Raw genomic sequence first — 27933 nt, 5'->3', positions numbered from 1 at the left:
GACGTCGAGAGCAGATTTTAATCATTGTGTGGTACCGTAACTTGGTAGATATTCTAATGCGTTAATGCGGAAATGAATTACGCTGGAAAAAATTAGTGCCAATTCTACATCTACATCTACATGGATACTCTGAAAATCACATTTAAGTGCCTGGCAGAGGGTTCATCGAACCACCTTCACAATTCTCTATTATTCCAATCTCGTACAACGCGCGGAAAGAATGAACCCCTATTATCTTTCCGTACGAGCTCTGATTTCCCTTATTTTATCGTGGTGATCGTTCCGCCCGAACAAAATGTTTTCGCATTCAGAGGAGAAACTTGGTGATTGGAATTTCGTGAGAAGATTCCGCCGCAACGAAAAACGGCTTTCTTTTAACGATTTCCAGCCCAAATCCTGTATCATTTCTGTGACACTCTCTCCCATATTTCGCGATAATACAAAACGTGCTGCCTTTCTTTGAACTTTTTCGATGTACTCCGTCAGTCCTATGTGGTAAGGATCCCACACCGCGCAGCAGTATTCTAAAAGAGGACGGACAAGCGTAGTGTACGCAGTCTCCTTAGTAGGTCTGTTACATTATCTAAGTGTCCTGCCAATAAAACACAGTCTTTGGTTAGCCTTCCCCACAACATTTTCTATGTGTTCCTTCCAATATAAGTTGTTCATTGTTGTAATTCCCAGGTATTCAGTTGAATTTACGGCTTTTAGGTTAGACTGATTTATCGTGTAACCGAAGTTTAACGAGTTCTGTGGTGTCACCGCCAGACACCACAAGTTCCTTTCAGCACTCATCTGAGTGACCTCACACTTTTCGTCATTTAGGGTCAAACTGCCACTTTTCGCACCATTGCGATATTTCTTCTAAATCGTTCTGCAGTCTGTTTTGGTCTTCTGATGACTTTATTACTCGATAAACGACAGCGTCATCTGCAAACAACCGAAGACGGCTACTCAGATTGTCTCCCAAATCGTTTATATAGATAAGGAACACTACCTTGGGGAACTACAGAAATCACTTCTGTTTTACTCGATGACTTTCCGTCAATTACTACGAACTGTGACCTCTCTGACAGGAAATCACAAATCCGGTCACATAACTGAGACGATATTCCATAAGCACGTAATTTAACTACAAGCCGCTTGTGTAGCACAGTGTCAAAAGCCTTCCGGAAATCCAGAAATACGGAATCGATCTGAAATCCCTTGTCAACAGCACTCAGCACTTCATGTGAATAAAGGGCTAGTTGTGTTTCACAGGAACGATGTTTTCTAAACCCATGTTGACTGTGTGTCAATAGACCGTTTTCTTCGAGGTAATTCATAATGTTCGAACATGATGTATGTTCTAAAATCCTGCTACATATCGACGTTAACGATATGGGCCTGTAATTTAGTGGATTATTCATACTACCTTTCTTGAATATTGGTGTGAGCTGTGCAACTTTCCAGTCTTTGGGTACGGATCTTTCGTCGAGTGAACGGTTGTATATGATTGTTAAGTATGGAGCTAATGCATCAGTATGCTCCGAAAGGAACCTAATTGGTTCAAATGGCTCTGAGCACTATGGGACTTAACTTCTGAGGTCATCAGTCCCCTAGAACTTAGAACTACCTAAACCTAACTAACCTAAGAACATCACACAACACCCAGTCATCACGAGGCATTTGTATAATGTTGATTGTATTGTTCACCACAGCTTACACGATATGCTCAGTATTAGCATGGGGGCGTCGATGAGATGCTGTTCAGCGCCAGATTTGCAGCTAGCGGCCAAACTTGCAACAGATTTTTTTTCCCCGGCGCAAATCGATTCCGCATGAACGCATTAGCAAACGTACCAAGTTTCGCTGCCATACGATGAATAAAGCCCACCGTGGGTAGCTGCACTTTCATTATAACCATCCGGTACCTGTAACTGACGGTAGTTAGAAATTCATGTGAAAGTAATTTCCTATAGATTTCAATTATTTATCTTTTCTAAACTGTACACATGCACGACAAATCAATGATATCTACATGCCAAGACGATGTATGTAGTACAAACTATAATTTATAAAACAGAAAATATTGACGAAGTTGCTGACGAAACATCCTGTGTATGACGGTGATGGTGGTCATGATGTGTTCATGATGATTATAACGATTTTTAAGAGCCCCTGTGTAATATGAATGTACACATTTAGTGAAGCGAATTACGTTCTTCACTAACAATTCTACTGTGCTGATATTTGCAGCGTTGTCTCGTCGATGTAGACGTATGTTAACATTCTTTTAGAGGAAGTCTAGAATGTATAATTGTATAGGAGAACATGGAAGGCTGTCCCTCCGGGACGACCATCAGGCTAAGATAGACCTTCCATACCCACCATCCCCCACACTGCTAACCCAGGAAAATCTGTACAGTAGGGCAACTCAAGCATCATAAGTTCCATAGTTGTCTGAACACTCACGATAGGTCTCCGAATATTTGCCAAAATCTTATATTACTCGCGTACATGTCTTTCGCGAGAAGCTCTCTTTCCTTTGGGTACCCTTAAACGACTTATGAACTGTTACAATGCTTAAACTGGCGACTACATCGCTTGCTACTGCTCCTTAGCTTCACAAAGATTGCAAGTATGATGCTGTGGAAATAGCAAGCTAGTGAGGAAGAATCCGTAGGACGACTTCACCACCTCATCTCAGATTCGTTTCCGTAGCGGAGTGATCATTCGTGACAGTAGATCCTTGTCTGGAAGGAAAGGAGAAAAAACAAGTAGTATGTTGAAACTTTCATTCAGCCCGTAGGTCGAAGGGTCCGGATAATGTGCATTACCTGTGAAAAGGACGTCGGGTCCGGCACAACTAATTTGTAACTCAACGCCCTAATAAAGGACACGCAAAAATTCTTCTTCTTCGGGAAGATACAAGGACAGGCATAGGTAAAAAATTTGAGAGTTTGGCTGCCTTACGGTGAACAGGAAAAACTTTACTTTAGCAAAAGCCGGTACGCCTGTTCTGAGTATTTTAACGAGGAAGATTTTTTTCATTTGGGTTATTATATACAAATATAAAAAACCTACAAGCAGAAGAGTATAAGTGTCTCCTGTTAAAATGTCGAAACTGGACTCCCATCCTTTAGCTCAAAGAACAGCGAAATCTGTTTACAGTCATTCTGTACGAACAGACAAAGTATTTTTACACAAAATTCTTCTGTGCTGTAGACTGTGTCATGTAGTAAAGAGATGTACCGACAACGAGGAAGTCCACTTAGTATAATGGCCGGAACGACGGAGCATTATTTTATAACGTGACGCAGTCTACGACACAGAAAATTTCATGGAAATTAACTCTGATCGCGAAAGCCTACAAACTTGCGAAGAAGACTTGCTGCAACGAAGGTATCAACAGCTCAGAAAAACGTCAACATTACTTCTCAAATTCTTCTTTCAGTTATCTTTAGCATAAGAACTTAAGATTTGTTTCTTTATTACAGAATTGATTTCACACTGATAAACGAGCTATAAAGATGTGATCCCTCTCTTTCTCTGAATATCAACTTATTTAGTTGAAGCTTCTATCTGAGACGATGTACTAAGAATCCTAGGAGCGACCGAGATATTTCGAATCCTCACAATGAATTCGCATCGAGATTTGGGCATGAAAATTGCCTGTGCACTCTGACACAATGTAATAACTGTTTGAAATGAGTTTGGAAAGTAGGCGAGAGGTACTGCAGATTGAAGTTGTGAGGCGGGTCGTTGGTCACGCGTAAATAGCTCAGCAGGTAAGAGCTTTGCGCACGGAAGTCAATGACCGCGGTTTTGTCCCGGACGGACAAACAGTTTTTAATTCGTCAGGCAGTTCCACAACAACGTACAAACCGCCACAGCCTGAAATATTCATTCCACTAACAACAGTTCATTACAACTTTAGCTTACAGTTCGACGGTACACGCCTTTAGGATTCACAGAGATCCCTCCACTGGGTCGTGATGGTAACAAATAGAAGACACAACTAATGCTCTATGAACAAACATCAGAATACATAAAAATGACATCCCGACAAGAGAGTTCTTCGCATTCGTGGGATGCAATCAAGCGCTAGTAATAACAAGAAGGCAGTGGAGCAGCTGAGAGAATAAGTAAGCTCATGGCTACAGAAATGGTTCCACGTAGTTAGTAATTCTCAGTGCATTCCTTTATGTTTGAATGAACGACAAGGATATCACTCCACGCACAGTATCAAATAAAGAAAATATTTGCTGCTTCTAAAGGCTCACTGTTGCATCCGACGCTAATTTCTCATATTACACCTCTCTGAATCAACACAACAGTGAATTTACTGTAATATTTAAGCTGCTAAGCAATCAAACACCATGGATGTGTTGTATTATGCGTTCGATACTGAAACACAGGTACCAAAATATTGAAGAAAGAAAACATGTTACGTTATCTTTGTGAAGTTTTAACACAAAGAGTGCACAGGCACTGCTTTTTTAATTGCATTCAATGACGTCATTTTCCAGCGTGCTAGGCGCTGTACTGTTTTCTCATCTGTGTTTTGAAACTGGTAAAGGTGACGCAAACTTACACACATGTATGACTCTCAAGATAACTACACTGCCGGAGCAGAGTTAATACGACCACTTCACTCGACGACATCAATATATTTAGTTTGTCGAAAGGAACAACGTACTATGGGTGAAAAACTTATCTTCAACGACCGAGGTCATCGAACATTGAAAAAAGAATGCTGCAGGGAACCGTTCCGAACAAGCTAGTTAAGTGACGCAGAGCTCTAACAACTTGTTACACTTGCCACAGCCCCATGTGAGCCGTGCGAAATATTCACTGGGTTCGGTTGGTGATTTACAAAGTTCAGTCATTCAGCAAAACAATAATGGTGCGAAAACCCCTGATTTCGACCAATGTTTATTAAAAGAGTGAAACATTTTTCCAAAGAGGCACTGTTCACTTTGGTTACATCCGATCCGATTTTCATGGGGCGGCCACAACAAAGGCTGATCTAACACAGCACAGAGCAATCAGAAAAAGACAAATTTGATGGTTACAGGTGTCAAGCAAAACAGCCACAAGTGCATTTACTCTTAAAGAAACCAGTTTTACAGCCACTTTGAAAGTAGCCCTTCTCTTGTGGATTTTAGCTCCACCTTGTCGGAATCACTTTCCTTAACGTCCGCAGCTCGTGGTCCAGTGGCTACCGTTGCTGCCTCTGGATCACGGGGTCCCGGGTTTGATTCCCCGTCGGGATGGGGATTTTCTCTGCCCGGGGACACGGTGTTTGTGTTGTCATCATCATCATCATCATCATCATTACCGTCGTCATTATCATCATCATTCGTTACAGTGGCTAAATTGGACTGTGTCAAAATTGGGACTTTGTACGAGCGCTGATGACCGGGCAGTTGAGCGCCCGACAAACTAAACATTATCATCACTTTCCTTAACCGTTGCACTGGGAGCTTTAAACCAGAAAAATTGGCTTTTTTTATTCACATTACCTCCAGATGGAAAATGCTGTATCGAGCGTCAACACGTTACAAAACAGTAGTTTCAAACACTCGCCCAGAAAACAGCCTTCATTAGACTAGATCATCATCTAGCAGCATCGAACAATCAAGATTTAATGTACATGCAGTTATAAAGTGTCCTGCAGAATGTGCTGTTTTGAGCAAAGATGCTAGCACGAAGTTTGAGTACGCCTCTACTAAAGCGTTGAAGACGCTCGATCAACAGTATTCTTATTTGGTTGAAGATTTTCTAGCGCCCTGCACACATGGGAACAATGATACTATAGATCGATTTTGAAGTCCTTGTTATCGTTATTACACATATTTAGAAACAAAAGTTTTTTTTATAGCAGTGCCCTCTGAAATGAACTAAATTTGTTTCTTTCCTTTTGTTACTCAGTCTGGAACCGCGCGACCGCTACGGTCGCAGGTTCGAATCCTGCCTTGGGCATGGATGTGTGTGATGTCCTTAGGTTAGTTAGGTTTAAGCAGTTCTAAGTTCTAGGGGACTGGTGACCTTAGAAGTTAAGTCCCATAGTGCTCAGAGCCTTTTTTTTTTTTTTTTTTTTTTTTGTTACTCAGGTTTTTTTTTTTCAGCACCTACACTGCGGAACAGAATTAAAGGATAACTTTTTCGAAATCCCGTTACTGCCTCGCACTGCGACGCATAAGTTTGAAATCTGGCTCAAAGGTGGCTACAATCTTCCTCTGTAATGATGGCGTCACCCCCTGGCCCGGCGACGCTTCAGACAGCAAGATGTCGACACAAGCGAAAAAAAGGCCACAGCTCAGAAGTTCACGCGAGCTGTAAGGTGGGTTAATGACGTTACAGTGACACCAAATTCTACCACAGGTCTGCCCAACAGTACAATGGATGTGTCACACGATGACAAGTACCCACATTTCACCACATCTTTTGACGTATCTGCGATGAAGGTCAGAACCGTGACAACCAGCGCTGAAATTACGCTGTTTTCTTGTGGGCGGCTGAGGAAAACGTTTCAGACACAACGCCGCTCAGAGTCGACACGAAAAGGCCTTGGGGAGTGGCATAAAGGAGTCAATGAACCTGCCGTCTTCCTGGGCTTTAGAGTGCCACCCACTTCGCGGTTGAAAAGGACAGTTCGCAGTGTGATCAGCAACAGGACGACGTTCTTGACAACCTTTGACATTGCTGACTCCGCCATCGTTTCAACAGTTTACTAAGGACACTGTGTGGCTGAACCACCAATGAAAGTGATCGCCCTCCTTTGGAGAGAAGTGCGACCGCAGTTCTTGCTCTCGGGTACACCACGGACCGTTTAAAAGTATTTCACGAAATTTGAACTTGATCCGAAGCAGCGAAGGGACTTTATGCTTTTTCAGCCCTACTGTTTTCCGTCCTCCTTCGGACTGATCACGTTTGAGTGTAACATTAACCTATGCGTGAATAACACACTTTGGCAAAATCCTCGATGCCACCGACGCTACTTTGTTGAGTTCGTTACAAATGTACCTGGTCAAAAACTTCGACACCAAATCAACCTGGCGGTTGCTCCAGCGCCTCACGGGTAGTAAGGAATTTCGAAGAGGTTGCCTAACCCTCAGGCGCTAGAGGAGCCGCCACGTTGATTTGGTGTCGAGTTTTTGACCAGGTACGTTTGTAACGAGCTCAACAAAGTAGCGTGGGTGGTAACGACGGTGGGTCTTGCAGGGACCCTCTGCAGTTTCATTGACGCACATGTAAATGTTGCACTCCTGCGTGATCACTCCACAGGAGGGCTGGAAAGAGGAGGGCTGAAAAAGCGTAAAAGTACTCTTTGTTGCTTCGGATCAAGTTCAAATTTTGTTGAATGGTTTTGAACGGTCCTTAGTGGTTTCATCCCGTACCCGAGAGCAAAAATTGCAGAAGTTTAGACGACTAGATCGAATAATTGTTACTGATTCCAAGTGCAGAAAAAAGATGTTTACGTCACTACTTGACTAGAAGAAGGGATCAGTTGACCGGACACATAGAGAGGTATCAAGCAAGAAATCGCCAGTTAATTAATGGGGGGGGGGGGGGGAGAGAGAATTTTGTGGAGTAAATTGCAGAGGAAGAACGAGGCTTGAGTACAGTAAGAAGATTCAAATGAACGTACGTTTCGGTAGTTATGCAGAGATGAAGAGACTTGCACAGGATAGAGCAGCATAGCGAGCTGCATCAAACCTATATAGGACAGTGGAAGAGCGTTGTAAAGAACATCAACGTTGCACTCGCCTACTGCAACCCAGTAAGTCTCCACTTGCGGAACATTGTATTTCTAACCGACACTCAATGGAGTACGACAAAACTTCGATTTTGGCCACTTCGACAACTTTTTGGGACTCCATTATAAAAGAATCAGTTGAAATACGCATTGCGGGAAATCTAATGAACCGTGACAGTGATTACCAATTGAATAACGCATGGAATCCCGTCATCTCCGAAATTTGCTAGAGACGAAGACGCCAGAAGACTTCGATAGCTGCGGCCAGCGACAATACCGACGGCAGTTGAGTACTGCAGTTCCACCAGCGAAGGCGCTGCCGTTGGGCGGTGTGGCCCTTCTGTCTCCGCAATTGCAACGCATGCGCGGCAGTGCTATCAGCGCACTATATAAGCTGGAGCGGAGAACGTCTTCGTCAGTCCTCGTTCGGCTCACCTGAAGATGGCTGGCAGTTGTCCAGCCGTAATACCGTGCAATGAAGTTTACGACGACCGGCTGCAAACCCGAAATCTTTTTGAACACTTGATTCGCCGGGAAAATTTCAAATTTTATATCAAACGCCTTTACGGGGAGGAGATGGCTTCAAATGCATCAAACCAGTCTTCGGTCTTAAGCTAACAACAACAACGTGAACAACAACCACAAACACATATTTATCTTATAATAGTCGAAACCGTAAGTAATTTACGGTAAAATTTCTGTTGTTCAGTAAGTAAATAAACTGACAATTTGACACATTATTGTTTTTATTCAGAAATGGTAATAACTTAAAAATAATGTCTGCCTCCTAGATCGTCTTCGATTCTGATAAAACGACCGCGCAGCCTCCGACTGCGATTTCGGTTCCCGTTCCGCCACCTCCGTCACCTCCCTACTCTGGACGGTACAGTAGACTACAGAGCTGTCTAAAACATCGGAAGACAGCATCGTGCAACTGCAGTGCGTGCGGCAGACTGAGAGCGATGGCCGACGCAGGTTGCTGGGTGTGGACGCCATTCCGACGTCGGATACTATTATCGTCATCGTCCTCATTAGGGTAGATGCACAGAGGTCGTAACTATCGATCATCGTTACGTACAAGGTTATTACAAAGTAAATGAACACTTACAGCTAACGAACCGAGCGCGAGGCGCCGAGGGCGGGGCTGCGGGGAATGGGGGTGGAGAGGGGGTGGACGCAGCGCATATTTTATCATAGCTTTAAATGCATTAACACCGCTGAAGATCTGCCGGAAAGATTATGTCGTATTTGGCGCGCCCAGTCTAATAACGGAAAATGGAGCGCGGGTTTCTCGTTCCGTGAGTGTTGAATTGTGCGAGAGCTCTCCCAACGGCTGAGAGCAATTGGGGGCAGTTCCTGAAGTTCGGTATACCGGTAAACTGCGAATTACGCACAGAATATAGTCATCCGTCATTAAAACTACAGGCCACCAACACAAAACTCTAGTAACCGGAAGGTCGATATAAATTAACGGTGTCGGGGTTTCTGGAATTTCTGTAGCCATCGTCGCATACCGTAACACACGGATTATATTGTAGGGAACGGGAGAGGAATGTTGTGAAGACGGGGGGGAGGATTAAGGAGTGGAAGGGGAGGGCAGGAGAGAATGCAGTGACGTAGTCTGTTTGTTTCTTTGGTGATATTCCGTGGATTGCTCATTACTTTAATGGTCCCATTCTGGGCTTACTTTAAGACCGCTGTATGTCGTAATATACCTTATACTACTTTTTTGTTATTAATCGTACATTACCACACGGCGTCATCAAGTGACAGAATGCCATCATTCAGATCCTACATTATTCGAAGTAGAAATCCAGCACGCAATTCGATTAGTTACATTCGAGATGAAAAAACTAGTATGACGGCAACTTATTTTTACTTCGGAACATGAGATCAAGTCTGCAGCCCTTGCTGTTGCGTTACAGAAGGAAATACATATGGAATATCCATTAAACCAGCGCATTACGAGTTTCATGGCCGAAGAAAGACAGGTAGCAAAGAACGCGGCGAAATACGGTGAAAAAGGAGATACTTATAAGTATAGTGAAAAGACTGATGGGAGGAGTAAGCGATCACACATGTAGGACGATAGGGAAGAAAGAAGTGTTATGAACTAATGAGCACAGGAAGAATCGGCCTGAGACCAGCATCAAAGTGGAAGCGAACGCCTCAACCGATTTGTTACGTTATGTTTAAGGCACCGAGTGTCACCAAGCAGAGAGAAGTTGGAAAGAGAAGGGACAGGAAGAGAAAAAGAGAGAAATAGGTAAACAAAATCGTTACAATTAAACTGCGATTCCTGCCTCATTGAAAATGGCACTGTTCACTATTAAGAGACTGTTATAAATACCAAACGCCCGAGTACAATTACACTGAAGAATCTTTTAAAAATTTGCATAATTTCCCTCTCACAGGATCTCTTAGCTCCATGAATACTAAAAATTTACTGCGGTGTAAGCAACTCCAAATAGGCTCGGATGTCAGGCTCCAACGTTCTATTAAGCTTTTCGAGTGTTTAGTCACTTCCACAAAAGCGGTGCAGTTAAACAAGAACACGTGCGCTCATCTGAAATAATTTTCCTAAGCCCCTTCTGATACACTAGAAGTTGGCATACAGTTCCATTTACAACATTAGCAACTGATCCTGTATCCATGACATATAAAGGAAGGGCAACAGGAAATAGTTTTATATTGGCAGCGAAGGCCTACCTTCTTGCTACACATATTACTGTACTTGGCACGAAAGCCTCAACTGACGAAGTTTTGCACCGTAGTAGCCGTTGCGAATCGCAAACTTCAGCACATGTCTTACCTACTTTTGCGAATCGTTTCAACGCCACCATTATAGCACTGTACTCGTGTTTCGCATGTCCTTCGAACGCCGTTACAAAGTACACTGCTGTAGTAAAAATGTACTTAGTTCAATATCTCGAGTTACGCCTCATTCCGTATACAGAGCGTCTCATTTATCTTTTCACTTTTGTTTAAAAAACACTTTATCTGGCGAATGTTAACCAGCGTGATTGGCTTTCTTGTAACTTTGTTCGTTAAGAAGATGCGAACAGCAGCACATCTTTTTTTAAACAGCAGCCCATGTTTTTTTATTCGGTAATCCACTTCCTCACCTCATTATCTCTCCTAAAGGCACGTACTCACTAGGCCAACGAACGACAACCAGTGAATAATTCAGCCCAAAGTTGGTCGCCAAAGCACTGACATTTGTCCCCTCATTCTCACCAAACCAAGGGGTTGATGCCAAGGGATTCGTCCATCTGGGATCATAGTTGGCTCGGGCGACTTGTCGACGTTACTACCATTTTCTTATTTTACAAAGTAGCGTTTTAACTGCAATTTCACCGGCCGATATTATGAGGGCCGTCGCATGCGCAGCGTTTATATTACAGTAAGAGGCAGACCGTCAGAAAAAGAAGAAGAAGCGATGTTGGTAGACTTTGTAAATCTATTTTAAAAATCAGGAAACAGCGTGGAGACACAAAATCAATGTCTGGCCTTAAAGCTGAATTGCAATATGGGCTATGTCATAATCTTTCCGAATGAATGCTACAAATGTCAATACAAATGGCTCAAATGGCTCTGAGCACTATGGGACTTAACATTTGAGGTCATCAGTTCCTTAGAACCTAGAACTACTTAAACCTAACTAACCTAAGGACATCAGACACATCCATGCCCGAGGCAGGATTCGAAACTGCGACCGTAGCGGTCGCGCGGTTCCAGACTATAACGCCTAGAACCGCTCGGCCACTACGGCCGGCATGTGAATACAGACTTCATTTTCTTTCCTATATCGTGCGCATTACTTATTAACAGCACACTTACTTCCCTCCAAACGCCTAATCTTTTCAATCTGCTTTTATGATCGCTGTTCGTAGGGTCCCACAAGCTTTCACGTTCACGATAAAACTCCATCAGCTTTAACGCTGTCTCTGTATTCCATTCCGGAGTCCAGTGTTTATATACGCAATAAATACAGGCCCGTTCAACAGACACAGCAAATCGCTACTGAACCAACGAACATTCGCTCCAGCGTCCACATTAGGAGAAGCACCCCAAGGCCAAAGCACCTCAAACGCTTTAATGCTACCGATAGCAGTCCGAATAGCAAACCAAGGCCAACCGTTTCGTTGGTTACGATTTGCTGCCCATACCCAGGAAGCAAAAATCCGCCAACGAAACGGCAGGTTGTCGTTCTTTGGCTTTCGTTGTCCTAGTGTGTAATCCACCTTAATTTGTATCACTGGCATTACATCGACGATGTGGTCAGCAGAGACGGAACAAAAGCTCCGACAGGCCAGGACGCGAAAGAAACAAACTTTGTGGTGTTCTTAACTGATTCAGAAAATCATAGAAAACATACATACGGAAGGCTCATATTCCCCCGTATTTCCATTAGTTTACTGCTAACTGCGGAGAGTGGACGAGAAACGTTACTACTTGCGCTAATACAGAGGACTCACAGTCAATTATGTCACTTTTTTACTAACGTATAGTTGACGAAAATGGTACACTGTGATACGTTTTCGAACAGGTCTTGCGGAGAGGGAGGAAATTACCGAAAGAATATATAGGGTGCTATTTAAAAGAGACATACTACTGTTCGTACCTTCAATCAACAGCGTTATAAGAAAGGCAGTCGTGCTGGTTAATGTCCCTCTCTGGCAGGTAAACGACACTTACTTTTTTTATCTTTCTCTCGGAGAAAACGCTGTTTGGTATGGTCAATATAAATGGACATCCTATACGTACGGGAGACTCTCAATAAATAAAGCAACACTTCTATTCTGAAAGCAGGATGCTTTTATTCAGGATTCGAAAACACCGTAATATTCCCCACTCTTTTGGCTACAAAACCTTGTTTTGAAACATAATCTCCGTTCAATGTGAATGCCTTGCGCCAGCATGCCCGCATGGCACCACACCTCTGATCCACGTCGAGGCCAACGTCTTGTTGCATCAATAATCTCGCCATCATGCAAGTACTGCTTCCAGCGGAGTGTGCCCTTCCTTGGGCCAAACAGATGGAAGTCGGAAAGTGCGAGAACCGGGCTGTACGGTGGACGAGGAGAACAGTCCAATGAAGTTCTGTGAGCCCCCCTCGGGTGCGCAGACTTGTGTGAGGCCTTGCGTTGTCATGAAGGGGTTCGTTTAAATTTTTGTGACGACGGACACGTTGACGCCGTTCCTCCAGTCTCCTGAGGCTACCACAATACATTTCCGAGTTGACCGTTGCGCCATGACGGAGTACATGAAACAGAATATCTCCTTCTGAGTCCAAGGAGACCGTCGCCATGACTTTACAGGCTGAGTGTGCGGCTTTGAACTTTTTCCTCGAAAGAGAGGTGGTGTGACGCTACTCCATCGCCGACGACGATGTTCAATAAAAAATTGTCTCCATCAGCCTCGCAACGCGAAAGAAATTCCGTACAGATGGTCCTTCGCTGTTCTTTATGGTCTTCTGTCAGACGGCGAGGAGCTCAGAGGTGCACACACTTTTTAGTACCCCAACTGGTGGACGAGTGTGTCAGCGCTACCAGCTGAGATGTCCAAATGAGCAGCGAGGTATTTGTGATCTGTCGATCACCTCGAATGAGAGTGTCCGCACGTTGCAACACTAATGGATGATGATGATGATGATTTGGTTTGTGGGGCGCTCAACTGCGCGGTTATGAGCGCCCGTACAAATTCCCAACCTTTGCTCAGTCCAAACTCGCCACTTTCTGGAATGATGATGAAATGATGAGGACAACACAAACACTAATGGAGTGTCAGCCGTGTACGGCTGGCCGGCACGCACGATATTTCTCAGGTTTGCGCGACCTCGATGAAATGATGAGGGACGTCTCGTCCAACGACTCGACGCGCTTTTGTTCGCTGCCAGGTCCCACTGGACATCCTGCAAGCGCCTATTAATATCTGCAATGCTCTGGTTTTCCGCCATAAGAACCTCAATGGCAGCTCTCTGCCTGGAACGCACGTCCATTAACAAGCCATTTTCAAGGTTACGTATAACGCCAGCACCAACCGGAACTTTATGAAACTATATGGGCTACATTCCACCATGTCCCACAGAAAAAATCCGCATCTTTTCAACCGAAATGACCGAGAAAAAAATATGTTGCCTTACTTATTGAACACCCCTCGTAGTTGCGACTCTTTTTCGTATTATAACTCTCGTTAAGGGCTTGTTAGCAAGGTATGAGGCAGCAATGGAATTCTAATGCTTCCTCTGAAGCAGCGTTGCAGAAGTGCGTTACGAAATAAGATATGAATGCCGCCCGAAAGACGGTGTTTGAACTACCACGACATCTCGAATTAAAACGTAGCTGAACGTGAGCGTAGTAACGTAGGGCGGACTCTGCCCAATTGCACACAGGAGAGGAGTGGAGAGGAGAGGGGCAGAAGAGAAGGGCAGAGCGGGGCGTGTGAAGCGCAGCGCAGCGCTGGCGCTCGAGTGCCGCAGAGACGGACAGAGACAGCGGCCGGGGCGGGCATCTGCGGAAAACTCGTTACGCGGCCATAATCACTCGCGCCGCCTCGTAATGCAGTACCGACCGTAAATGTATACTCGCACATATTATTACAAAGAGTAATTTCACATTATTAAGGAGCAACAAAAGAACGCAATTTTCAACGTAATACCGCCGGCTAAATAATATTTACATTATATATTTTTTTCCGAAATTATAGCGCGGCTGATAACTATAATTACGCGCCGACTGGCGACCTGGTCGGCCGCAACAAAATGGAATTAGGCGCGCGAGCGGGCGAGCCCCGACTCCGCTCCAGTCCCACTCGCTGGCTGCCTGCCGCCTGCTCCGTGCCTGCGTCGTCGCCGCCGCCGCCACTGTTGTTGTTGTTATTATTACTTCTGGACGGCCGCCATCACTTTATGAGCAGGGGAGGCTTCGCAGATAGCATCGGATCTAGCCACCGCGGGATAACATTAAAAAAGTATTATTAGGACTGCTCGAGACGTATAAATAATACGACGCTTCGCAATTACTGCCCGCGACTCGCCTTCAAAAGACCGAACGAAGTTTGATTTACGAGCGCGGCTTGCGCCGCGCCTCGGAACCCACCAGCGCCACCGCCCCCCCCCCCCCCCTCCCGCGCTCTCGCGCTCTCGCGCGGACGCGCACAAAACCTTTGCGCATATTTTATTACTGAAAGTTACGCGCACGTGAGGGCAGCCGTTGCCATTTGCCGCGTGGAAAAGCCTTCTACCGCTCACCCCCTATACCTCTGGCGAGAGAGCGTCATCACAGTATTCTCCCGTGCCACCCCGACAGCCTCCGATGAAGTAATGGGGAAACACTGCGCAGAGAGCGAGTGTGTGTGGCACGGGAGGGAGTGCAAAAAAAAAAGGGAGGAGGGGAGGAGGACCTATAGGAAAACTAGAAATATAAAATAATTCCGCAGCGAGACCGAAGCGTGACCGGCGCGTTCTTTAATAAAACAGTGACAGCGGCGAGATGGGGTTTTGGGGGAGCAGCGGCCGATACCGTGGGGGAGAGGGGAGGGGGGGGGGGGGTAGGTCCTGGGGCGCGCCGTCCACGACGCAAACGAAATTATGCGCGATTTTTCCAGCGTGGACCTCGCTTCGGTTATTTAGTTCGAAACTCACATATTTCAGCCCGTTCGCCGGCACGTCCTTTTATTGCCGGTGCTGATCGAGATAGATGGAAACAGCCCTTAAGCGAGGATTATGAGGGACGTGGTATGAAAGATAGCTGCCGGGCCGGTAACCTCGTCAGGCGCGCTAGCGAAGCAGCGGCAGTAACCGGCAGGAGGGAGAAACGCCGAGCCTCGGTAAGGTCCAGAAAGTGAGTTACCATCCCAAATGGAAATGTGAACTGAGACACGGTTTGCCTGAAAGCCATAGACTCCATGTTCGTACAGGTGATCTCGTTCTCCATGGTTGGCGTAACCGAAGACGTCCTGCGACTGTTGGAAAGCTGGCCCAATGTGAACTCATTTGGAACTTACAACTGATACAGCAAACTCGTAAAAGAAACGCGTGCTGAAGTGCACCCATTTCGAGTAGTTATGTTAAATTGTACGACGACCGGCAGCTGACACGTAACATAAATATATGTAATGCCTGTAAATTGTCGAAAGGAACATATATCATTTGACCACATGATCGGAAACCAGTCACTGGAATCAGTGACAGCTTCAAGAATATAGCAGTCCTGTCCAGGATGATTCTAGGTGATACGGCCACAAATATCTAGCCGTGGGAAAGGATGACGACAGATTAAGGTTTAATGACTGAATTATAACGAACTGGAATTCACGGGAGAAAGAGATCGCTTATAGAAACTTTTTTCGAGCACTTCCTCGCTATTTTACATTGTTATGGGCCCTTTGCCACGTTGGATTCGCGGATGATGTCGAAAAAGTTTCAAAAAAAAAAAAAAAACTACACGCTTCATCACGGGTTCGCTTATCAGCACCAGAGTGTCGCGGGAAGACTCAACAACTTAACACGGGTGACGTTACAAGAGAGACTGAGTGCTATATGCAGAGGGCTCGCGATCCAAAATGAGTCGAATAACTTATTACTTCCTCCAACGAATAGCTCGCGTTATCAGAGGCGTACTGGGAATCTTTCTTCCCATCTACCATTCGTGATTGCCATTAGGAACGGGTGGGGTGGGATAGAGTGGGGATGGAGTGGGGCTGAGGGAAGCGAAGGCATGGGGAGGGGTATGGGAAGTCAACTGGTACTCTATGTACCCTTCGTCTGGGTGGCTACCGGATTGTGGATACTGGCATGGAGATCTGTCGTCTTGCCGAAAGGCTACTCGCAGATTATAGTTCTCGGCCAAGGACAAGTATCACCAGGTTTCGCCTACGCTACGTTTGGTAGTCAGTGATAAGATACCTTCCGTCTACGTGACGAGACAGAAAAATCGCGGTCATAGCCAGTACAGCGTAGGCTGTGAGGAAAGGAAATTAAATTTGGCTGCAAGGCACATTTTATTTACTAAAATTCCTTCTGAATGTGCTATCGGATGAACCAGTTCTTTGTATCTGCATTAGTGACTTGAACATTGCAGTTCACACTATGACGCAGCCACAAAACCAGAAGATTTTGATTGAAACTCTCCTTGGCCATGGAAGTCTTTGCTCATATATTCTGGTGGATTAATGGTACTCATGCTGTTGTACTAATCTTCTGGCACATGTTCCCGGTCTCCAATTGATCACGGAGTACATCTTCGCATGAATAAAGTAGTGAATACTTAGAATCCTTTCTGAGGTGGTAGGGAGCCTGGAGGTAAGAGGTAGCGTCTCCGATTAGTAATCAATATGTCCTCGGCACCGGGTTCGAAACCCGCCACCGCTTAAACTATGATTAATAATCAGCATTAGCGGCCCGAAGATTTCCGGCATAAGAAGTCATCCTCATTCTGCCAACTGCCTTGTCAAAGCGGAAAGACGTTCAGGGCACTCTCTTGTCCTTGGGTGGGAAACTGTCCCTAAAGGCGGAAGAATCAGCAATGATCAACGGGATGAGGATGCAGAAGGCAATGGAAATCATTGCATTAAAGACGCATAACGTGTATCCACAGGACATGTGGCTTGTGATTGAAAAAGTGTCATGATGATCTCTTCATTGGCAAAAGATTCCGGAATACTCCCCCTTTCGGACCTCCAGGACGGGACTGATAAGAGGGAGGTGATCGTGAGAAAAATATTGAATAACCAATGAAAGGATAACGTTCTACTAGTCAGGGAGTAGAATGTCAGAAGCTTGAACGTGGTAAGGAAGCTAGAAAATCTGAAAAGGGGATATGGAAAGTCTCAATCCAGGTACAGTAGGAGTCAGTTACGTGAAATGGAAATATGACAAGGATTTCTGCTCAGATGAGTATGAGGTAATATCAACAGCAGCAGAAAATGGTATAAAGGGAGTAGGATTCGTAATGAATAGGAAGGTAGGGCATAGAATGTGTTACTGTGAACAATTCAGTGGCAGGTCTGTTCTTATCAGAATCGACATCAAACCAACATCGACGACGATAATTCAGGTCGACGTCGCAAGCTGAAGATGAAGAGATGGAGAAAGTATATGTGGATACTGAAAGGATAATGCAGTACGCAAAGGAAGATGAAAATCTAATAGTCAGGGGGGACTGCAATGCAGATGCAGGGGAAGGAGTAGAAGAAATGGTTATATAAGAAATATGGGCTTGGGACAAGAAATGAGAGAGGAGAAAGACTAATTGAGTTCAGAAATAAATTTCAGCTAGTAATAGCGAATATCCTGTTCAAGAATCACAAGAGGAAGAGGTATACTTGGAAAAGGCCGGATGATACGGGAAGATTTCAGTTAGATTACATCATGGTCAGACAGAGATTTCAAAATCAGATACTGATTTGTAAAGTGTACCCAGGAGCAGATATGGACTCAGATCGCAGAGTAGTGGTGATGAAGAGTAACCTGAAGTTTAGGAGATTAGTCAGAAAAAATCAATACGCATTAGAGGTGGGATAGAGAAATACTAAGGAATGACAAGACGAGTTGCGCTTGAAGTTCTCTAAGGTTATATATATAGCAATAAGTAATAGCTCAGTACGCAGTACAGTTGAAGAGTAATGGGCAATCATAGAAGCTGGACAGAAAAACATGGGTACAGTGAAGGTAACTGCGAAGAGACCATCAGTGACAGAAGAAATACTTCAGCTGATCGATGAAAGAAGGAAATACAAAAACGTTCTGGGAAATTCAGCAATACTGAAATACAGGTTACTGAGGAAATAAATAAATAGAAAGTGCAGGGAAGCTAAGACGAAATTGCTGTATGAAAAATGTGAAGAAATCAAAAAAGAAATCATTGTCGGAAGGACTGATTCAGCAGCATACAGGAAAGTCAAAACAACCTTGGGTAGCATTAAAAGCAACGATGGTAACATTAAGAGAGCAACGGGAATTGCACTGTTAAATGCAGCAGGTAGGTGGAAGGACTACACTGAAGGCCTCTATGAGGGGAAAGATTTGTCTGAAGGAAGGCAGAAGGGATATATAACATTCCATCAGAATTTATAAAATCATTGGGGGGAAGTGGCAACAAAACGACTATTCACGTTGCTGTGTATAGCGCATGAGTCTGGCGGCAAACTAACTGACTTTCGGAAAAATATCATCCACACAATTCCGAGAACTGCACTAGCCTACAAGTGCGAGAATTATCGTACTATCGGCGTAACAGCTCATGCATCCAAGTTTTTGACAAGAATAAAATAGAGGAGAAGGGAAAAGAAAATTGAAGATGTGTTAGACGACGATCCGTTTCTCTTTAGTAAAGGTAAGGGCACGAGAGAGGTAATTCTGACGTAGTGGTTGATACCGGAAGTAAGAGTAAAGAAAAATCAAGACAAGTTCATATGATTTGTCGACCCGGAAAAAGTGTTCGACAATGTAAAATGGCGCAAAATGTTCGAAATACTGAGAAAAATGGGGGTAAGCTATTGGGAGAAGCGGGTAATAAACAATATGTACGAGAGCCAAGAGGGAATAACAAGAGTGGATGATCAAGAACGAAGTGTCCGGATTAAAAATGGTGTAAGACAGGGCTGTAGCCTCTACTATCTAATCTGTACATCGAAGAAGCAATGACGGAAATAAAAGAAAAGTTTGGGAGTGGGAATTAAAATTCACGGTGAAAGGATATCAGTGATACGATTCGCTGATGACATTGGTATCTTGAGTGAAAGTGAAGAAGAATTACATGATCTACTGAAAGGAATGAACAGTCTATGAGTACTGACTATGGATTGAGAGTAAATCGAAGAAAGACGAAAGTAATAAGAAGTAGCAGAAATGAGAACAGCGAGAAACTTACCATCAGGGTTGACGGTCACGAAGTAGATGAAGTTAAGGAATTCTATTACCTAGGCAGCAAAATAATCAATGGCGGACGGAGCAAGGAGAACATAAAAATCAGACTAGCACTGGCTAAAAGGACATTCCTGGCCAAGTCTACTAGTATCAAACATACGCCTTTATTTGAGAAAGAAATTTCTGACAATGTACCTTTGGAGCACAGCATTGTGTGGTAGTGAAACACAGACTTTGGGAAAACCGGGACAGAAGAGAATCGAAGCATTTGAGATGTGGTGCTAAAGACGAACGTTGAAAATTAGGTGGACAGATAAGGTAAGGAATGAGGATGTTCCGGCAGAATTGAAGAGGAAAGGAATATGTGGCAGACACTGACAAGGAGAAAGGACAGGGTGATAGGACATCTGTTAAGACATCAGGGACTGACATCCATGGTACTAGAGAGAGCTGTAGAGGGCTAAAACTGTGGAGGAAGACAGAGATTTTAACACATCCAGCAAATAATTGAGGACGTTGGTTATAAATGCTACTCTGAGATGAGGAAGTTGGCACAGGAGAGGAATTAGAGGTGGGCCGCATCAAAGCAGTCAGAGGACTGAAGGGAAAAAAAAAGGAGCTGGAGCTTGGATCTGGGAGTGGTAAGATACAGAGTCAAATTTTTAAAGAAACTTTTAATAATATTTACTCCACAATCAAGACATCAGAAATGAGAAACCTGCCGACTCCGAAGATGCAAACCCGCGACCATGAAGGCAGAGGGAAGGAATTCTTCGAATGGCGTAGCCAAGCTCTTTACGGTGTACGATCGCCTGCCACAACACGGAGACCACGCGTCCCTCCTCGTCAGGCGATCCCCGTTACTATCACGAATAGCCAGCACGACAATATTTTGCAGGGAGACTGACTTGCGATTCAATCCCTTCAGAGAACTGCAAGGACGCCCCCTCGCGGATCGCCAGGAAACCTGTCGCAAAGAACGAAGACCTGAGACATTCAGTGATCGGTAGGTATCGATACGAGTGCAGGCACTGCTCGATTTTGATTGCAGGTATGAATAACGGCTGTACATCGATTAAGCGTGTGGCTCGGTGACTTAAGTACCCGTCAGGCACAGAGGCGAGGCTGACCGTCAGCCCAACATCATGATGATGGTCATCAGAAGAAAAACATAAGTGCAAGAGATGCTTGAGAAATGTTTTGACTGACATTATATTACTTGCAAAGAAAGCTCATGGCGCCTGGAACTGGTCATGAATGCCCGTGCTCGTTGTATCTGTGATGTTCGACTCTTTGCGCAGCTATCCTCGCTGTGTGCAGACGAGCGCAGAGATTTCCATACCTCTTATTTCTCTAACATCTTATGAATGAACACTGCTCCTCATATCTCTCCTCGATCTTAACGCTCTCGTCTGAACAACAGGCGGAAATACCCGTTCCCATCAGAGCAACATCCTCTCTGTCCCACTCCGTCGTTCAACCACATTCTCGAAGTCCACCTCAGTAGCAGGAACACTACTCTATAATAACCTCCCGCATTATATTAGACAACAAAGTAACATCTCCAGCTTCAGAAGACAGGTAGTGACACATCTATTAAAGCAACAATAAGATTACAATTGTCCCTGTATGCACTCGTTATCCTTGTACATTCATCTTTATAAACTGATCCTCATTGGAGAAAGAATATAGCCAACCGGTTGCAAATAATTGTTTAACACATATACATATGTTTCGACACCTCTAAGGTTGTCTACATCAGAACGAAAATTTAAAAGCCCTATAAAATAATACATACAAAAATGAGTGCCGCAGGAATGTTAAATATAACTCAGAAAATCTTGAACAAATGCTCAGTACCTTCCTGGGGAAAATCTTATTCACAATCTCAAGTCCACAGCTGCTCCTATACACAGTTCAGGAGTTTATAAAATCACTTCTGAGACATGTCCCTGTTACTATATAGGACAAACTGGAAGATCTTTCAATGTCAAGTTTAAGAAATATTCATTGGGAAAAATAGGCACTAACGTACAAATTCCACTTTTGCTTATCATCTGTTTATTTCCAGTCACAGATCGGAAAGTGTTGTAGAAATTTCTATTTTACACAGGGGAAAGAAAGGTCAAATGCTCCACGTATTCGAAGAGCTGGAGATTTTCAAGCATATTTCTAAGAACGATGGCCTCATCCTCAACGAGCAGTTACAATTAAGTAACAAAAATTTTTTCAATGGCTTTAATCCAGTAACTGCGTATTTTTGATTCCTTTATTTTTTTACTATGTTTCTTTTTCTTCAAATCCTATACAGATGTGTACTATTAAAGTTTCTTTCATGCAGATGTTTTTCGACTGTGCAGCTGTTTGTGTAAGTACTCTACAATGTTCTGTACTTTACGTAATGGATACTTCAGTAAAGCCTAACAGATAGCTCTCAGATGTACTTCATTTACTTGACTACTTTGTATTTTTAAAAATACATGCTCTCATCCTTTGATTTTTTTAAAATAATTAACTGATGTTTGATTCGATTAATTCTGTTATCATGTCTCATCTGTCAGCGTCCGCGTCCGATAGGCGGCGCAACTTGTGTCTTGTTTTCGTAGCAGCAATGTAAACCATTGGGCCGCTCAATCCGATGATGTTCCTTGCAAGGTGAAACGTTTTTAATTTTTAATGTTTGACTTGAGCATGTGAGCTACAGATTTTGACTATTGCCTTCTCGTCATGTAACCATCGGTAAGTAAACACTCTATGTTATGACATTTTTCATCTTCGTTAACGTTCCTCTCTAAATTGTTTGTCTGTGTGTTATTTTAGAGGACTTTTATTACATTTCCATTCTGAAGCAGACATCCTTAGATGTGTCGAAACCTACGTAAATGTGTTAAACAATTATATGCAACCGGCTGGCAGAGCTTTTTCTCCACTGAAACTTATATATGGCTGCTTTAGAGCCGGCCAGTGTGGCCGCGCGGTTCTAGGCGCTTCAGTCTGGAACTGTGTGACCGCTACGGTCGCAGGTTCGAATCCTGCCTCGGGCATGGATGTGTGCGATGTCCTTAGGTTAGTTAGGTTTAAGTAGTTCTAAGTTCTAGGGGACTGATGACCACAGATGTTAAGTCCCATAGTGGTCAGAGCCATTTGAACCATTTGTTGCTTTAGACACTCAAATAATTTTAACAGTTGCCATATTCAGATCGTTATTTCTTAGGCAACTATAATGTAACAAATACTGTAACCACCACAACAATGGAAATATTTGCCATCACAGTTATTTCATTATCTGTGAGCTAACAAATGTACTACGAACTTGAACAATATTATGAAAACAAACTAAATTACGCTGTTAGAAGCGTTATGGAGTCATTCAAAAAATGCGTAGCAATTGTTCACCTAGGGGCTAAGAAAATCATATTCGAGACAGTTGCCTGGCTAAAATCGCAGTGGAATAGGCACATCCCAAACAAGATCTAAATACTCGGACCAGTGAGAAGATGGTTCTCTGGAGATGCTGGGCATACCATATAAGCATTTGAAGTTCCGGACGAGATAAATCGATGACATCAAGATGACTTCTGCACTCACGGCATTACCTGGTATGGAGTTAGGGAGAACAAAATGGCTCTGAGCACTATGGGACTTAATATCTGAGGTCACCAGTCCCATAAACATAGAACTACAAGGACATCACACACATCCATGCCCGAGGAAGGATTCGAACCTGCGACCGTAGCAGCAGAGCGGTTCCGGACTGAAGCGCCTAGAACCACTCGACCACAACGGCCGGCTAGGAAGAACAAACATAGAGGATGAGTTACATGTCGACCGTTTTCCCAAATCTTGTCTTCATAAGATGTGACTTCGAAAGATGGAAACACAAAAGAAAAATGAAGTGTCAGTTTTTAATGTCTGCGATTTCTGCTCCCAGGACCGAGAGGAATTGGCCAGCACTGCCAAAACATTATAACAGTAGAAATAAATTGAAGAAGGTAAGAGCGAAGTGGGACTAAGCGCTCACTCCTGGACGCCGGTTTCCCTCCGACTGCTCCACGGCGAGCGTGGAGGGCTTCTGCCTCCGTCCTTCGAGTCGTAGAGTCTCTGGTTGCCTAGTGTGCGGTGGGGAATTTTTGCCAGCTGGCGAACGGTAACCGGAACTGCTTTGGTGAACAACAGAGAACGAGCAATTTCCGGCGGCGAGGCCCCGCTGTGAGAACTCCGTAACCGCGTTAGCTGGAGGGGCCCCCGTAACTAGGTTCGGACGGCGACGCCGCGTCCCAGTTCCGTGCTTGTTTCTTATGCCGCGACAGCCCGCGATCAATATGTCACGACTGTAAATGAGGGACGCCATCAGAGTGCGTGTGTGCGTGCGCGAATGCCAGTGCCGCAGGATGCTACGGTGGAACGACGCTGAGAAGCGACCGCCTCGGATACAACCCAATGCGAGACGCGTGCCATAAAACTAGTGTTCAATAAATATTTTACATCTATTCTTAACATTGTCCTCTGATACTTAGTATTAAGCCGTAAATATCTGCTTAGGAAATATGTTCAAATTTGCCGAGTTACTAGCACAAAGCATAAGTAAACACTTTACTTTCAACTACGAAGTTTATTCCAATTACTAGTCACATAAACTACTTAATGGATAAACCAATACTGACTCACTAGCTATTAGCACTAGTCCTTATTACTTCAAAATATGGAACATGGCAGCAATCAGCAATTGTACAATTGCGGATAGGACGAGAGTCATACATCCACCCAGTTGCATGTCAAAAGACCTAGGCTTCGACAGATATATCCCTGTCTTCCTCAGAAGAAGTAATAACAACTGTTTTTAAAATTTTGAAAGAAATGCCCATGTACTTGGCAGCAGCCTTGGATACCTAGGTACGTACAAACTTTAAAATCTTTAATCGCGGCAGCAGTCCACAATTCTACAGTTGTCGACTGCCGCCGCGTTCCAGATTTTAAAGTTCCAACCAGTCCAGGTACCTAAGGCTGCTTCCAAGTACATGGACGTTTCTTTTAAAATTTTAAAAACAGGTGTTAATACTTCTTTTGAAGAAGACGGCTTTACATCTGTCGACACTTAGGTAATCATCTGAATAAACTTTTGACGTGCAACTGGTTGGTGTGTGATTCACACTGTACCCTTAATATTTCTGTGCGATAGCTGCATCAGAGCATACTGATGACATCTTGTCCATGAGACTTACACAGGCATTGGCCAAACAGTATTATGGACTACTGATAGTGACTAGCCGGCCGGAGTGGCCGAGCGGTTCTAAGCGCTACAGTATGGAACCGCGCGACCACTACGGTCGCAGGTTCGAATCCTGCCTCGGGCATGGATGTGTGTAATGTACTTCGGTTAGTTAGGTTTAAGTAGTTCTACGTTCTAGGGGACTGATGACCTCAGAAGTTAAGTCCCATAGTGCTCAGAGCCATTTGAACCATTTTTGATAAAGACTAATCCGTGGTGCTGGTTTAATAAATAAACAATTTACATGAGCACTTACAGAAATAAACTTTATACTAACCAAACACTTATGTTTACAATTTTTCTCAAAAGTGAGCATCAACTGCAGCTTTACTGGACGAGAAAGTGTCTTCAGAACGATCTTCTCTACTTTTGAAAGGCAGCTCTTTCAGGAAGTACGAACAGTTCTGTTGCAACTTAAACAGTCAACTGTTCTTGCAACTTTCCTGGTGGGTACAATGTCATATTAAATTCTTAGCTTACCATCCCCACCGCTATAGCACATCAAGATGGGAGCTTGCACATATGACCACATGCTGCTAACGCCTACGATTGCACGACAGTTCTTCTTAAATCTGAAGACTGATACATGCACACTTTTCCAATATTCTCTAATTATCCTTTCCTTTTTTTTCACATTTCTGTCATAGTTGTTAGCATTGGTTAATCTGACTCTTCTTAAAGTGTTTGGAACATAAGCCAGAAGTAGGTGAACCTATAATTATCCTTAGCTGCCATGGTCGTTTGTTATAAGCTAGTTACTTTCGTAAGTTATTTACGTGTAAACTTTTATAAACATAAGGGGCGATCCAAGAGTCTACGTTCGAAGGCCATGCAGTCCAGAATCAGTACGCCAATCAGGCAAAATCGCCGTGAGCATTGAGGCAATCATTCCACCGACGACTGCTGACCACAGATGTTAAGTCCCACAGTGCTCAGAGCCATTCCACCGACGCACCAGATTTCAGACACCGATTTGGTAAACACTGTGTCCTACTGCTTGAAGAAGTATGTAAGCGCATTCTGCATATACTCGTCGGACAGGAATTCTCGAACCCTCAAGGCCTATTTTAAGGGACCAAAGGCTTGATAATCGCATGGGTACCGTTCGTCAGTGATGGAGACACCAGGTTCATTGAAATCAATAACCAATGGATCCCAGTAATCAAAGAACAAGATGACCATAACCAATCCAGCCAATTAACTTCTTGGGACGACGGGTCAGATTTTTTAATGGGAAAATGAAGCACTTTCGAAGCTACTCCGTTTGTGTAGAAAAAAACCGGAGTGCTTTCGAATTTTCTAGATTTTTTTTGAGAGATAAAAATGAGTACGTATTAATGTTTCCACTTATTATAATAATGAGATTTATTTACAAATAGAAAGAACATTTTCACAAATTCATCTAACTTTTACTGATATTCTGTGGATGTTTAAGCATCTTTCAATAACGTAAGATCTTCTTTTACATATTCAAAAAATTCTGTACATGACTGATTAAATTCATCACAACTTTTCTGGAGCTCTGTCACGATCAGTTCTATACTACATGTTTTTCTTGTCTCATTACATTTGCTATTCGTTAATGACACCACTCTTTCCACAAAAGCATTAGACCGCGATGTACTGAACAAGAATCCCTCTATCTTACAAATATTTGGCACACCACGTTCTGGTACTGCTGAAAGGAAACGTAACCACTTCGATACATCACTCTTTCAAGTACGTTAGTCTTGAATTCAGAGAATTGTTCACACAAGCTAACAATAAAACGTGATCTCTCAGGTTAAGAATTTCCATTGCACCTTCAATGTCTCTAAATTCAATTTCATTCTCTAAGGGAAAACCAACTATCCACTTATATCGGTTACTGGCGGTAATATCGTGTCTTTTTTCCAGGTACTGAGTAAAATACAGTAAGAGCCATTGAAATCTTCTGAAACTTTTTTTGTAAGTACGGAGATAAGCCACCAAGAGTTCTTTTGGCTCGTAGCCATAAAAACCATCCTTCTGCCTCTGTTTAAGCTTATCAGATAGAGGACGCATTTGTTTATGGGTCTCCAAGACGATAAAATCACAGCCTTCAAAAGTTCTGTTAATTGTATCCAACAGGGTTTCCGACATTGCTCACAAAATAGAGGTATATTTCTGGCATGATTTGCTGCTCAGGGTTTTCAATCAGAAAAACTTATTTCAGAAATTTTGGACACTCACCTGTACTTTGAAATACCTCTGCATGCATCCCAGTTCAAAAGAATTCTGTTTACAGCTCTAGTCACAGAAAGCCGTATTGTGGAAATATGTCTCAGTATCTCTGTCCATTCCAGTTCCGCGAACTGGAAAGAGGTTTCAGTTCATATCGTCTTTCTGCAGAAACCGTGAAATGGTTCAAATGGCTCTGAGCACTATCGGACTTAACTTCTGAGGTCATCAGTCCCCTAGAACTTAGAACTACTTAAACCTAACCTAAGGACATCACACACATCCATGCCCGAGGCAGGATTCGAACCTGCGACCGTAGCGGTCGCGCGGTTCCAGACTGTAGCGCCTAGTACCGCTCGGCCATGCCGGCCGGCAAACCGTGAAATGATTAGAAATTTTTAGAATATGCTTTCCACGTCGATATCTGATTTATCAATCGCATTCTTAATTGCATTGTGAAGTATATGATTAGTGTAATTTGCCTTTACAATGTTTTTATTCTTACTGAGTAGTGACTGAAAAACTGATTTATTCGTGTCAAAATTAACGCTTGCATTATCAGCACTGTTTGAAGAAACCTTATTTACACTCAAATTGTGGATATCTAAACTTCGCAACAGCAAATAAGTCACTCCGGAAGAGGTTTCATCAGCATTTTCAATGAAACTCGAAAATTTGTTTTATACTCCTTTCAGTGGGCCAAAATAGCCAATGCAAACAGGGAACAACTTTCTGTTGCCCTTATTTGTTGCGTGTATTGCCAATGAAAAGAAACTGAGGTATTTCCGTGCCTCTTAAAACGTCTAAAAAGTTGTTCACACTTTAAGGAACCGGCACGTTCTTCACAAACAT

The 27933-nt window shown here is 43.6% G+C and overlaps 1 protein-coding gene across 1 annotated transcript in view; it reads right to left on the bottom strand.

Moving 5' to 3' along the window:
* LOC126481822 (protein bric-a-brac 1-like) overlaps positions 1-27933 on the bottom strand; it is a 1776705-nt gene that overhangs the window by 1004313 nt on the left and 744459 nt on the right. The gene's annotated exons all lie outside the window — the stretch shown is intronic.

This window comes from Schistocerca serialis, chromosome 5 (assembly GCF_023864345.2).
Source record: "Schistocerca serialis cubense isolate TAMUIC-IGC-003099 chromosome 5, iqSchSeri2.2, whole genome shotgun sequence".
Lineage (NCBI taxonomy): Eukaryota > Metazoa > Arthropoda > Insecta > Orthoptera > Acrididae > Schistocerca > Schistocerca serialis.
This window is presented reverse-complemented; position numbering and strand designations above follow the sequence as displayed.